General features: G+C 47.6%; 1 long non-coding RNA gene across 1 annotated transcript; it reads right to left on the bottom strand.

Moving 5' to 3' along the window:
* Positions 1-6350: 6350 nt before the first annotated feature.
* Positions 6351-11570, bottom strand: LOC136004186 (uncharacterized). The gene is made up of 2 exons (XR_010608258.1): positions 11244-11570; positions 6351-7824 (listed from the first exon to the last, which is right to left on the bottom strand). It is a non-coding gene; the product is annotated as an uncharacterized LOC136004186 (long non-coding RNA).
* Between the last annotated feature and the right edge of the window lie 834 nt (positions 11571-12404).

Below are 12404 nucleotides of genomic sequence, written 5' to 3'. Positions count from 1 at the left end.
GGCTGGCCACTTCAGTGGTCCTTCACCCCCTCTCGCCACATCTCCTGCGTCATCAACCTTCAGCACCAGCACCAAGTGCCCTGGCCTGGCTCTGTGTGGCAATGCTGGACACAGGCACGAGTGTGCCCCATGGCCAGTCCCCTCTGCAGGGAAGGGGGACTGTGTCCTGTTGCCTTCACTGACTCCCAAGAACCAAACCCCCCCCAACTCCTGTCCTGAGGCCCTGGTGTAGCCAAAACCTCACAGGACTGGTTTAGTGGCAGGAGCCTGCACCAGCCCTACAAATAGCATCCCCTCAGTGCTGGTAGCACTACTGCCAAGGGCATGTGGTGGGGCTGGGCAAGGACAAGGGCCTGCAGCTCTCAGGGTCTGACAGTACCAAATGTTCAGGTTTTGACTGTCCATCAGAGCCACAGCCCTGCCCAGGGCAAGAAGGGATTACAGCTCCAGGGCTCCAGAGCTGGGTGACTGACTCTCCAGGCAGACAGCAGAGCAGGCAGCAGGGCTGGTTAGCCCAGACTTGCTATGGGCAGGGAGGAGCCCAGGGGCTGGTGCCCACAGCCCCCCAGCACTGCTCTTATTCAGCTGGCTCAGCCAAGGCTGCAGTGTTTGCCCTGAGGGCAGCCCCAGGGGACCAGGGGGTGATTTTCAGGTTAGCACCTTCACCTCCTCCAGCACTAAAAGTTTCCTCATCCCTTGGCAGCAGAGTCAGCCCCGGATGTCCCAGGACACCACAGTGTCCCAGGGTTCTGCTAGCAGGGCTGGACGCTGCTCTGCAACATCCCCACCCTAGAAACCCTGCCTGGGATGGAGCAAACCCCTGACACAAAGCACCTGCTTGGGGCAGACTGTTGCATTGAAGATGGGGCAACAGGCACAAGCTGCAATGAGGGACATTCTGATGGGATTTCAGGGGAAAACAGGTTTTCCCTGAGAGCGGTACCACCTGGAGACAGCCCCAGTAAAGTGGTGATGGCAGCCCTGTCCTTGGAGATTTTGCTAATTCAGCTGGACAAGGCCCCCAGCTGTGGAGCTGGCCCTCTGCTGGTCAGGACATGGACCAAGCCCTCTAGAGATCCCTTCTAGATCAAATTCTTCTACAAATTCTTCATGCAGCAGGATCCCTGTAAAGGTCTGCACAGGTCCTGATGTGGCCTCTGAAGGTAAGGAGGCAGTGAGCTCACCTCCACAATGGCATCTGTCCAGCCTTGTCCTGTCAGGCTGTGGACTGAGATCTGCTAGGACTTTGCTCATCCTCCACTTGAGTCCACCACCATGTCCCAGCACCCCAGCCCTGTGAAACCTGACTTCCCTGGCTGCCTTGGGCCTCTGCAGGAAGTGGGACCAGGACCCATGGCTCTCCCCCTGCCTGCACTACATCGGTGCTGCTGGTTTCTGCCACCCACCACCACTCCTCAGGCCCAGCTGAACCCACCAGGAGCTGCACACACACAAAGAGGGAAATGATGCTTTATGGGAGCACATCCTGCCCCACACACAACAAAGGCTTCTCCAGACATCCTGCAGCCAGCCCAGCTCTTCCCTGGGCACAGGACTGAAGCTCTGCACCACTTTGTTGTCCCCAAGCTGCTGAGCCCAGCCAGCAGGCTGGGAGGCACCGGCTGTGTGAGCAGGATGGGGCAGTGCTCAGGACCAGGGCACAGGTGGCAGACCACCAGCACAAGGGTTATGTGCAGACAAGTCTGCAGGTGCCCAGAATGAGCCATGACCATGAGCCAGCTCAGGAGAGAGAGGGGGACAAGAAATACTGCAGGCACCAGCATGGGAGATCTCCTACCAGTTCCTAGAAGTGGGAAAAAAATGGGAAAATAAGAGGTGATGCCAAGGATCCAGAGCAGAGAGCTGATCTCTGAGAATTTAAGCAACAGAGACAACTGTTCTCAAGACCACAGAGAGTATATTAGGGCTTCTCCCTCCCTTTTCCATGGACAGACACAGCACTGGAGCATGAGCAAGAAATGCTGGCGGCACACTGCATGGGCCCTAACCCTAACCCAGCCCCACTGGCTCAGGAGTACAGCTTGATGAAGACCTTGGGCCCTGAGGAAATGGCCTCTTCTGTCTGGAAGAGCTTCTTCTCCAGCTTCACGTGTCCCTTCTGCATGCTGAAGGTGTCTGCGCCCACTGGCAGCATCACCAGGTCCTTTATCAGCTGTTCCTGGCCTGTAAAACACAAAACCAAACCAAACAAGTTGTGTAAGTAGAAGAGCAAAGAAATTTGTCCTTTTCCTCTGACCTCATCAGCCACGAAAATGATGGCAGCACTGGAAGAAGGACTTAGAATACCCATCTTTCTATTGAAAGTTCTGCTGGATGAGGACCTGAGTGACCTATGCCAGCTTTGAAGAACCAAGGGCTGGACTACAGACCTCTGAAGGTCCCTTCCAATCAAAATCTTTCTATTATATTAAGAGCAATAGTAACCCTAACATCAGGTCTATTGGACAAGTCTGCTCTAGAGAGCCAGTCCTGTAACCTGCAAGCCCACCAACCTGAAGGAGATTTCTCTTTCCACATATGCAGCTCACATCCCAGCTACATGCCTTATTCCAGGTAGCTCTCCAAGTGGCAGGAATCTGTGCTCCAGAACTCTCTTCTCCCTAATCCTGATTAGAATCACCCATTTTTCTGAACTGGAATCCCTGTTTCTTTTCCTCTTACTCTGCTACAGACTGCTGAGGGTCTCTAGCTGCTGGTTCTCTGGCATCATGGTATGACCAGGTGGCATGTTGGGATCTGGCAGGTTTCACAGCCACTCCTCCATCTCTCTGCACCACAGCTCTTTCCTCTCCAGCAGGCTGGCAAGGCAAAAGGAAGGCAAAAGAAACACGTCAGCACATCTGTCAGGAGGGGTTGCCCAGGGAGGCATGCAGAGGCTGGGAATTGAGCCCTTCAAACCCTGCTAGTCTCCACATCCCTGACTGAGGACCGCAGAGACCCATGCTGCTGGCACACACTTCTGCCATAGAGGGGTTACACCCAGGTTTATGCATGGACTAGCAAATGTACTCCATGTGCACTGAAGGGCTGCTGGAAGAGGTGCACTGAGGCCAGCACAGGCTCTTTGGAGACAAGGGATTCTGCTCCTTGCTTCTGGCCCAGGCCACTGAGTCCTCTCAAAACCATCTGCGGGCCAGTGATGGAATGAAGCTGGGCAAAGCAGCTCACAGCCAGGGATGCTGGCAGAGAACAGCAGGCACAGCACGGAGCCAAAAGACTGACACCACAGTCAGTCATAGGACAGGGTCACCAGGAACAGTTTTCCACTCAGAACCCCAACAGGCAAGTCACTAGTTGGATGTTCCTCAGACCCCGGGTCCAGGGCAGGGTGAACGCTGCGAGGCAGAGCAAGGTGTCTGCCTCTCCAAAACCAGACCTTGTAATACTGAAGCTGTCATATGGAGCAAGGCTTACAGGGGGCAGGAGCACACTTCTCAGAGCACAGAGCATCCCCGTGTCAGCACCATCGGATAACAGCAACCCAGGGAGGAGGAGACAAAATTCTTTCTGAGCCCAGTGGCCACAGGATGCTTGTGAAGAAACTAGGAGGGACTGCTTTTATTCCCCAGGCCACAGAAAATCCCACTGCTTGCATATGGAAAGAGAACCTCGTTCCCCAGCCTCCCTTCTATGCAGAAGCTGGGGGATGTAATGAAGGAAAGTGGGCCTGTGACAGAAAGTCTTATGAACCAGAGAGGACGTATGTACTACTGGGGGACATGGCCCTTTTGCTTGGTGTTGTAGTCCTCCTGCTCCCAGTGCTTTTATTGCAGCATCTTGGCCAGCGCCTGCTCAGACAGGGACTGCCGCAGCAGGGCCTGCTTGGCACTGCGGGTATTGTACTTAATGAAGTTGATGCTCCTGCCTTCCACCTGCATCTGCAAGAAATGAGAGGGAAGCAGCAGGGCCCGGCTCACACACACACACAGGCAGTGCCCCTGTCCCCACAAGGGACAAAGCAAAGAGGCACCTGCACAAGACACTGAATTGCGGGTATAGGTCAGTAGGACAGGTGCACCCTCAGCCCATCCCATCTCAGGTGCAGGGCCATAGTCAGGCAGGAGCTATTGACTGTGGTTTGAGAAGGCAGGCACCAAAAGCCAAGCCTAAAACTGGCCTTTTTAAGGTTCCCAGGCTGACCCCATGCCCTCAAAGCCAGAAGGACAAAAGAACCAGGCTTGGCATAGTCTACACTGCTCCTACTGGTGTATTCTGAGCCCGTCACGGCAGCTGAAAGGTCAGAGGAAAAAACAGTCAGACCCTCACTGATGCAGAGGGTTGACCAATGTACAGGGGGGTTGTACAAGGGGGTTGTACAAGGGGGGTTAAAGGAATTTTGCTTGTTTAACAGAAAGTATTGTTTGCAAATACCTATCATGCTTGCCATGCAGTACCAGGACAATAAGCTGCTGATAAGGGGGAGAAACAGTTACTTAGTTCCGGTGAAAACTAGCTTTGGGGTTTGGACATTGACCAGACTCCTAAAGAGCATGCGTGACGGCTAGAGGTGAAAAGTTCAGGCTTGAGGAAGACTCATTTACTTCATCTTGAAGACCCCTACTCACAAGAGGAAGACTCATTTACTTCGTCTTGAGACCCTCGTCCATGATCACAGGGGGGGACTGTGCAGGCGCAAAGGACCTTTAGGTCATTATAATACGAAGCGGGGATAGGACATGAAAAAGTATAGGTGTATTGTGTAACCTTATGAATATGTATAACTTTAGAGAATAAATGTAGAGGGAAACAACACTGAGGTGCGCATGCCTTTGGAGGAGCTATCCCCATGCGCCTCAGCGCTGAATAAAAGCATACCTACTTTACAACTTTAACGAGTTGTGGAGTCTATCCGCATATCACTCACCAGAAGCCTGGCAGAGCAGGATCTTAGCTGGTCCTTGGTGGCATTTCTCCAGAGACAGCACTTGCTATCACACCTCCTCTGGTGGTCAAGATGGGAGGAGGTCACTGGATTTGAGTTTAAGATTTTCTTGGGTTTCCTCCTTAGGAGTTTATACCCTGTTTAAATTAAGTCACTCCACAGCCTTTGGGAACCAACAGACCGACAACCCCACACTTGCCAAGACACGAGACACAGAGCAGTTTAGGACCTCCCAGACAGAGCACCTGAAAGGTTTAACTGTTACTACTCATTTAACTCTCCTTACTAAAAAGCTCACTCATTTCCCAATTTTTATCTAAGGTCCAGAAGCCACAGTTCCTTTGATTAAGGTGGGAGGAGTCTCCAAATCCCCAAGACCTCCTGCAGAGCCCTAGGATTAGAGATCACTGGCACTTATACAGTGAGGAGGTGGGATTTTCAAAGGGAGCCTCATGATCTCTTTAACTATGAGCAGGGATGAAGCCAGACATCAGTATTAGCAATCCTTGAACACCCATCTCACCACCCCAGTGACCAAGACCCTTCTCCTTGGGTCAGCCAGGAAAAGTATTTACAGATCTCCTGGTTCATGCAGCACATCTGACCCAACACTTTAGAAGAACACATGAAGAGTTCAAAGCAGGAGCAACAGATAAGTGCCAGAAACCCTTGGGATGGATGAGTGCCAGAAACCCCTGGGTGTGGCTTATCGAAGAATCCAGCTCTGGTGAAATCTGAAGACCTTTATTTCCCATCTCCAGTCCCTTTTATAGTCTACTAAGTGCTAAGCAGTAACTTTCCACTCTTTTACTCCCTTATCATCCCGATTTAGCAAAACTACTAAGGGTTACAAATATTCACACTGTTTGGTCTGTCTTTGAGATGCACATCCTGCTTTATCTTGCAAACAACTTGCTTTGTTTTGCTAACCGATCTTTACCCTTCATTGTTCTCTTTACAGTTCCCAAGGCTTAGGCCCGAGCAGCGCATTAACACCTGGTGTTTTCTTTACTTAAAAAAACTGGCTTAAGGCAGACCAGGGCGATAACGCCTGGATCCATTTCCTTAACTATTTCTATCAGTCGCCCACACCTGGGATGGATGCAGTTAGTGTGCAACTCACCTTTGTTTCAGCACCCAGTGCTTCTGGATCCTCTGTGTCCCTGCACTCATTCTGGCAGGCCTTGGGGAGAGTGGTCTGCATGGCTCGATCCCAGGGCCACAGCAAGAATACGCCCTCAGGAATTTCAGAGCCTCTGGATTTGGAGGTGACAAGCTCTCCTGGGAGAGGCAAGAAAAGAGCTGTCCATACTGTGAGGTATACAGGAATGATTCGTGTCACCAACTTAGTTCTTGTCACCATTGCACTTTATGTGGAATCGGAACCCCTTGTGTGGGATGTATAGGAATGATCATGATTATTGTTATAAATTGAGACCACAACGGATCATAATCCAATTAAAATTTTATTAATTATAGCAAGTAGAATATGAGCAAAGACAGCGCTGGACGACAGGGGAGTCTGCGCTCCGCCAACTGCTGTGTTAAGTATTTCAAACAGCCCCTTTTTATACATCTTTACTTCTTTGTTCATGAAATAGTGGAAGTACTCTGCGCAGACTTCAGTTGTTGTTAGGGGGTAGTTTCCTGCCTCCTGGTGATCGATGAGACCAAGGTGAGAAGTCTTCCTCCTTTGATCTTTCATCCATATGTCTTTGCAGGGAGTTGTTAGTCTTATCTCTGCCAGTTCCTGGGACATCTTGTGGCTATCTTATCTTGGCCAGCTGTGTTTTATCTCTGTCAGTTCCTTTACATTTGGCTTAACATATATCTTAATAAACAATACACTAGTCTATAGTTTCTCACATGGAACATCTTACAGCTATCTTTAGGCAACATCTGCTATGTTTGCATAAGCGATAAGCGATTGCGGTTGGCGACTGTTAGTCTATGTAAGCTGTGTCCGGTGACTGTTTGAGTAAGCAATTTCATACTTTTTATTGCCTAACCTTTACATTGGGCTTAACATAAATCTTAAACAATATCCTAATTCATAGTTTCTTACAATCCCCCCTTTTTCTTTTATCCTATTATTGTTTATTAGATGCTGCTTTCATTTTCAGAATTGTAAGCCAACCTTTTTCCACACTCCCAACATTTATCATAACACTCACAAGGTAATTCCTTACAATCACAGGTATATTTTTTTACGTGGCATGACACATTCACAACAATCTTCATCCTCATCAATAGATACACTCTTATATTTTACCCCAGATCTCGTAGTTAAAATAAGCAGTTTAGCTATGTCAAACCGCTCTCTAATAAAGTGTAAAATATAGCGTAATATACAAGGCCCAAATATAAGTCCCAAAACCAATATAATAAGCGGTCCTGCTAAAGGAAACAACAAAGTGGTTAGCCAAGGTGAAATATTAAACCAATTTTCATACCATGACCTGCCCGCCTCACGATCTTTCTTACGTTGATCTAACCTTTTCCGGAGTTCTACATAAAGGTTGTACAGGGAATTCAGGTTGTCCTGTCCCAGTGAAAGTGGTTATCACTTTGGATGTTTCCCACGATATTAATTCCCACTTTAATGGTTCATGCGGGTTTCCATTTGCTTGGGTTATTATCAATAACAAAACTAACGGTATACCAGGAAAAAGGGTGTCTGTCAATTTTGCCAATTTAAGTATATTTTTACCAGTCCTGGGGAAGTTCGGCCATTGCTGTTTTTGCATCCCATTGTTCTGGTTCTTTTCTCCACAGTTTATTCCTCCTCTGCCTCGCCCGTCGACTTGGTTGCTTCGAGCCACGGGGTGTACCATCTTCTCGGCAGCAAGGGAATTCTTCAGGAGAACAGCTGTTTCGGGCTTTCTGCCTGTTTACATAGGCTTCCCACTTTGCAGCCTTAACTAATGGGGCAAAGCAAGATACAGTTAGTACTTCCCTTCTACACTTTATAATCAAAATTTTGGCTATAAAGGGGACTGGTTCATTGGAGTGGTAACAATAATATTGAGGGTTTATTCCTTTGACAAAAATCTCCCACCACTCATGGGATTCCCAAATAATTTCTTGTTTTAGACTCTAATTGTTTTAATTTCCACTCAGTGAGAGTTCTTTGGATTTTCCAACACTGTGTGCAAACTCCTATTGGAGGGCATCCACATTCACAGTGTGTCCACCATTTATCCTGACATACCTTACACCTAAAACAAGCAAATGGATAACAATTGCAATTCAAATTATTACACCTAATTCGTATATCTAGAGTACATACATTATTTACATCAGCATATCTTCTATATTCACTATTGTGTGGTTGCATAAGTTTAGCAATTTCCTTCAACACACTTTGTACGCTTCCATATATAATAGAAAAGAGGAGAAATAATTATAGCAAATATAAACAGCAATACACACTTTATACCAAAAGATAATGTGGCAAAATAATTAAATAAAGTCTCTATCATTACGTTATCTTTTCAGGGTTATCTTGGTGTCCCCTGGAGTACTGATTACTTGCCAGTGGGGTCTCATCACTGGGCCTTTAATGCGACTGGCTCCAATATTTTCTGGCCATTAAACAAATAATGTCCCAAATATTTCACTTTTTCCTCCACAAATTGTAACTTTTCTTGTGATACCCCTAGGCCTTTTTGTTCAAGAAAGTTTAGAAATCGAATGCTTTCTTTTCTTACATCCTCCTTATTATTCCCTGCTATGAGCAGATCATCTACATACTGTAACAGCACGTTCCCCGTTTGTACCTGGTATTCTTTTAAGAGCTCTTCCAGGTATGTTTGTAGCCCATATCCCTGGGAATACCTGATCCAGTATATCTTCAATCTGACTTCTCCCTCGACATGATTAGTGATCAAAATTAAGCTTTTAACATCTCTATATACTGTTGGTCCTTTACTTTTAAAGTGATCTCGCCTCCTTTGAAAGTAATGGTCGCTCCCAAGTGTTCTAACAAATCTCTCCCCAAAAGAGCTTTTGCGGAGTTAGGCATATACAAAAACTTATGGATGCCCCATTGCTTTCCCAATTGATATTTTAGTAGTTTACAAAAATAAGCCTTTTCACCTTGGCCAGTCGCCCCTTTTATCATCATATAATCATCCCCAAAGGTATTAAAGCTTTGTTTAAAACTGAATACATTGCACCTGTATCAACCAAAAATTCCATTATAACCAGTGGATCTGCTAGGGAAGATTCCCCTGGTCCCGTCAGCCTAGTTCCAATTCAGTCACCCGAGCCACCCCATGGCACTCCCACTAGGGTAGTCTCACTCCCAGCGTCCAAACTCCTCATAGCACTCACACCGATCCGGTTCCACAGAAGAGGAGGTCACTCCCCCACTTCTGTCCGACATTCGTCCTCCACCAGTTTTAAAGCAACCAGCGCAGCCGTGGCTGTAGCACGACCCAGCTTTTTCTTTTCTACCTATTTCCAATTCCTATACACTCTCCATGCTCAAACACAGGAACTGCGGCAGCTTCCCTCCTTTCCCCTTTGGTTTTCCCTTATTTATTTATTTATTTATTATTTTTCACAGGTGCTCACCCTGCTCTGCAGGGGTTACAGATGCCTGCCTCTGCAACAGCACTTCTGGTTTAACCCCTTCTTAACCCTGAATGTGAATGTGCTGCTTGTTGCCAGTGACAGCAATTTCCTCCTCCTTATCAATATCTGATAGGACAGAGGCAGAGGGTGCTCCTCTCGGAGGTACCTGTGATATATAATTTTCTTGATGACTGTCCCAGTATCACAGGCTGAACAACATCTCTCCAGCTTAGGTTTCTGTTTTTCCCTGTCCTTTTCCAAAACCAAAATTAGGGATCTGGCAGAGTTATATTAATTTCACATTCTGTCTTCCACTCCAGGTGCTTTCTTAAAGTGAAACATATCTGCATACATTACTTCATTGCATTTTCTTGGCCACCTCAAAACCAACATAAATTGCAAAAAAATGCATTAGAATTCAGAGTTCCATTTTTAGGCCATTTTTCCTGATTTTCCAAAGTTTATAAAGGCCACCATTGGTTACAATATTTTACCAATGTTTTCTTGTTTACCGAGCCCCCAGAAGAACCTCCCACTTCTTTCCAATGTGCCAAAATGTAACCCAATGGGCTTTTCTTCAGAATTCCCTTGTTTTGACCGGCTCCCATTTCAAACAATCTCTTACAAATCTCTATAGCTTCTCTTTCCCAGTGCTCTGCAAATGCACTTAAAATATGAGAGCACCTACACACAAGTTTTATGATATTCTCAGGGGATTCAGTAAGATAGTATCTCTGGGTTCTGCAGATCAACTCCCCTGTCATTAGAACATAGTTTCAGTTCCAGCAAAATTTACACTGCCCTAGTATCCACAGCAGGTTCCACTGTTCAAAACTTATTATGCACTCATATGTCAGGTTACGAAGGTTTTCTTAATATCCCCCGTTGATTGTCCCAAAAAGAGAGACATTAATTGTTGTATTCCCATTTTATTTTTTTTTTCCTTTGTAACCACATCTTCTCAAATTTTCTTTGATACCTTTTATAAACCCTTTCTCAGTTTTCCATTCTAACTTCCCGGAAGTCCGCCAGGATTTTGTGGCTTTTCTCCACAAAGTAATCTTTTATTTCTGGTCACCGATTAGATAATTATAATTTTCTACCTGGCAGTGTTTTGTAAGACACCCCGAGCAGTATCTGCCCCACCGGTGTCCTGAGTGGCAATATCCACGTGAAATGCCACCCGTCCCATACAGTTACACTCCTACAAGGCACATACTCTCACAGGGCATATAGGAAATTCCCTTGCCCTTGTATTTGGTAAAATTATCCACTGCGGGAGGGGTAGCCGGACCTTCCCCCGCTTTCTAAGCTGCTTGATGGTTATACACAGACAAGACACAGGACAGAAAAACATAAACGCTTCGTCCGTCCCCGGCCGCTCCCCTCGCGGAGACACGGAACCGTGGATTAGGACTCCACACTCGCTTCGTAGCTACGCTACGTCTCAGTCACACAGAAACACATGGGATCCCACACACTCACGCTATGGTTCCGCTTACCCTTCTCCTGCTTCCTACACAGTCATTAGCAGGTCCGCCCTGGCTCCCAAAACTTGGGATGCAGCGAAAACCCGGGCTCGCCCGATCCGCCTCCAGGATCGCTTGCAGCCGCGCTATCGGTCGACGAGCCCCCAGCTTGCAAGCCCTACCTGCCACGGGGAACTCCGCTGTGCGCCAGACGTCTCTGCACGCCTTACCAGCAGCCCCGGGCCACGCGTACGCCCTACAGGCCCCCCAAAGTACCTAAATTCCAAGCATACCGCCTCTCCGCAGCCGGCGCAGGTCGCTGTCTGTCCCCGCAGTGAGCGGATGAGAAGCTGAGCTCCTCCAGGCAAGCGGCCTGGGGGGGGGCTTAGGATATCCGCTCCTCACCCGATCCTGCAGCCGAACAGAGGCCTCCTGGCTGGCTCGCCAAATTGATATGCAGATTGACTCCACAACTCGTTAAAGTTGTAAAGTAGGTATGCTTTATTCAGCGCTGAGGTGCATGGGGATCGTTCCTCCAAAGTATGCACACCCAGGGTCGTTTTTCCTTTACATTTATTCCCTTACGCCTATACATATTTAGTATCTGTCCCCGCTTCATGTTATACCTTCTTTTTCTTTTGTTTAGTTTTTATCTCATTCAGCGGGTAAAGTCTAGCTCCCAGTCTTTTTAGCCACACTTCCGCATATTGACTCTCCTCAGGGTTAAGGGTTTTTTTATTATTAACCCAGAGGTTTAATTGCTGTCTTACCCAATCTTCTTCTGACCCATAGACTGGCCAAAAAAAATTTTAAAAATCTTCTTCCCTCCCCATATCTTAGTACAATATTCTATCATTTTTTTGCTTATCTTTCCCTAGGGTTCCAGGGAAATATCTCCAATTGTCTAAGATATATGCCAGAGGGGTATTCTTAGGTACAATGGGTACCCTTCCCATGGGAGTCGAAGGCTTGCTGCCCTTCGCCCCCATCTTCTGGAATATCTCCGAACACACACTCACTCGCTCCCCCTTGTTCCTGGCCCAGTCCCTCGCGGGAGATGGGAACCGCAGTACTTAAGGGTCCACACTCGCTTGGTTCAGTATATTGAACCTCTCATTCTTTATATTCCAGGAAACCCAATCCCGCCCGAACGGTAAACCCGCGAACAACTCTGCCGTGAACAATCACTCTGCAGATCTGCCGTGAACAATTTCACTCTGCAGATCTGCCGTGAACAATCACTCTGCAGATCTGCCGTGAACAATCTCACTCTGCAGATCTGCCGTGAACAATCACTCTGCAGATCTGCCGTGAACAATCACTCTGCAGATCTGCCGTGAACAATCTCACTCTGCAGATCTGCCGTGAACAATCACTCTGCAGATCTGCTGTGAACAATCACTCTGCAGATCTGCCGTGAACAATCTCACTCTGCAGATCTGCCGTGAACAATC

Source organism: Lathamus discolor, chromosome W (genome assembly GCF_037157495.1).
Source record: "Lathamus discolor isolate bLatDis1 chromosome W, bLatDis1.hap1, whole genome shotgun sequence".
Taxonomy (NCBI): Eukaryota; Metazoa; Chordata; class Aves; order Psittaciformes; family Psittacidae; genus Lathamus; species Lathamus discolor.
The sequence above is the reverse complement of the archived record's forward strand: the minus strand, read 5'-3'. Positions and strand labels throughout refer to the sequence as shown.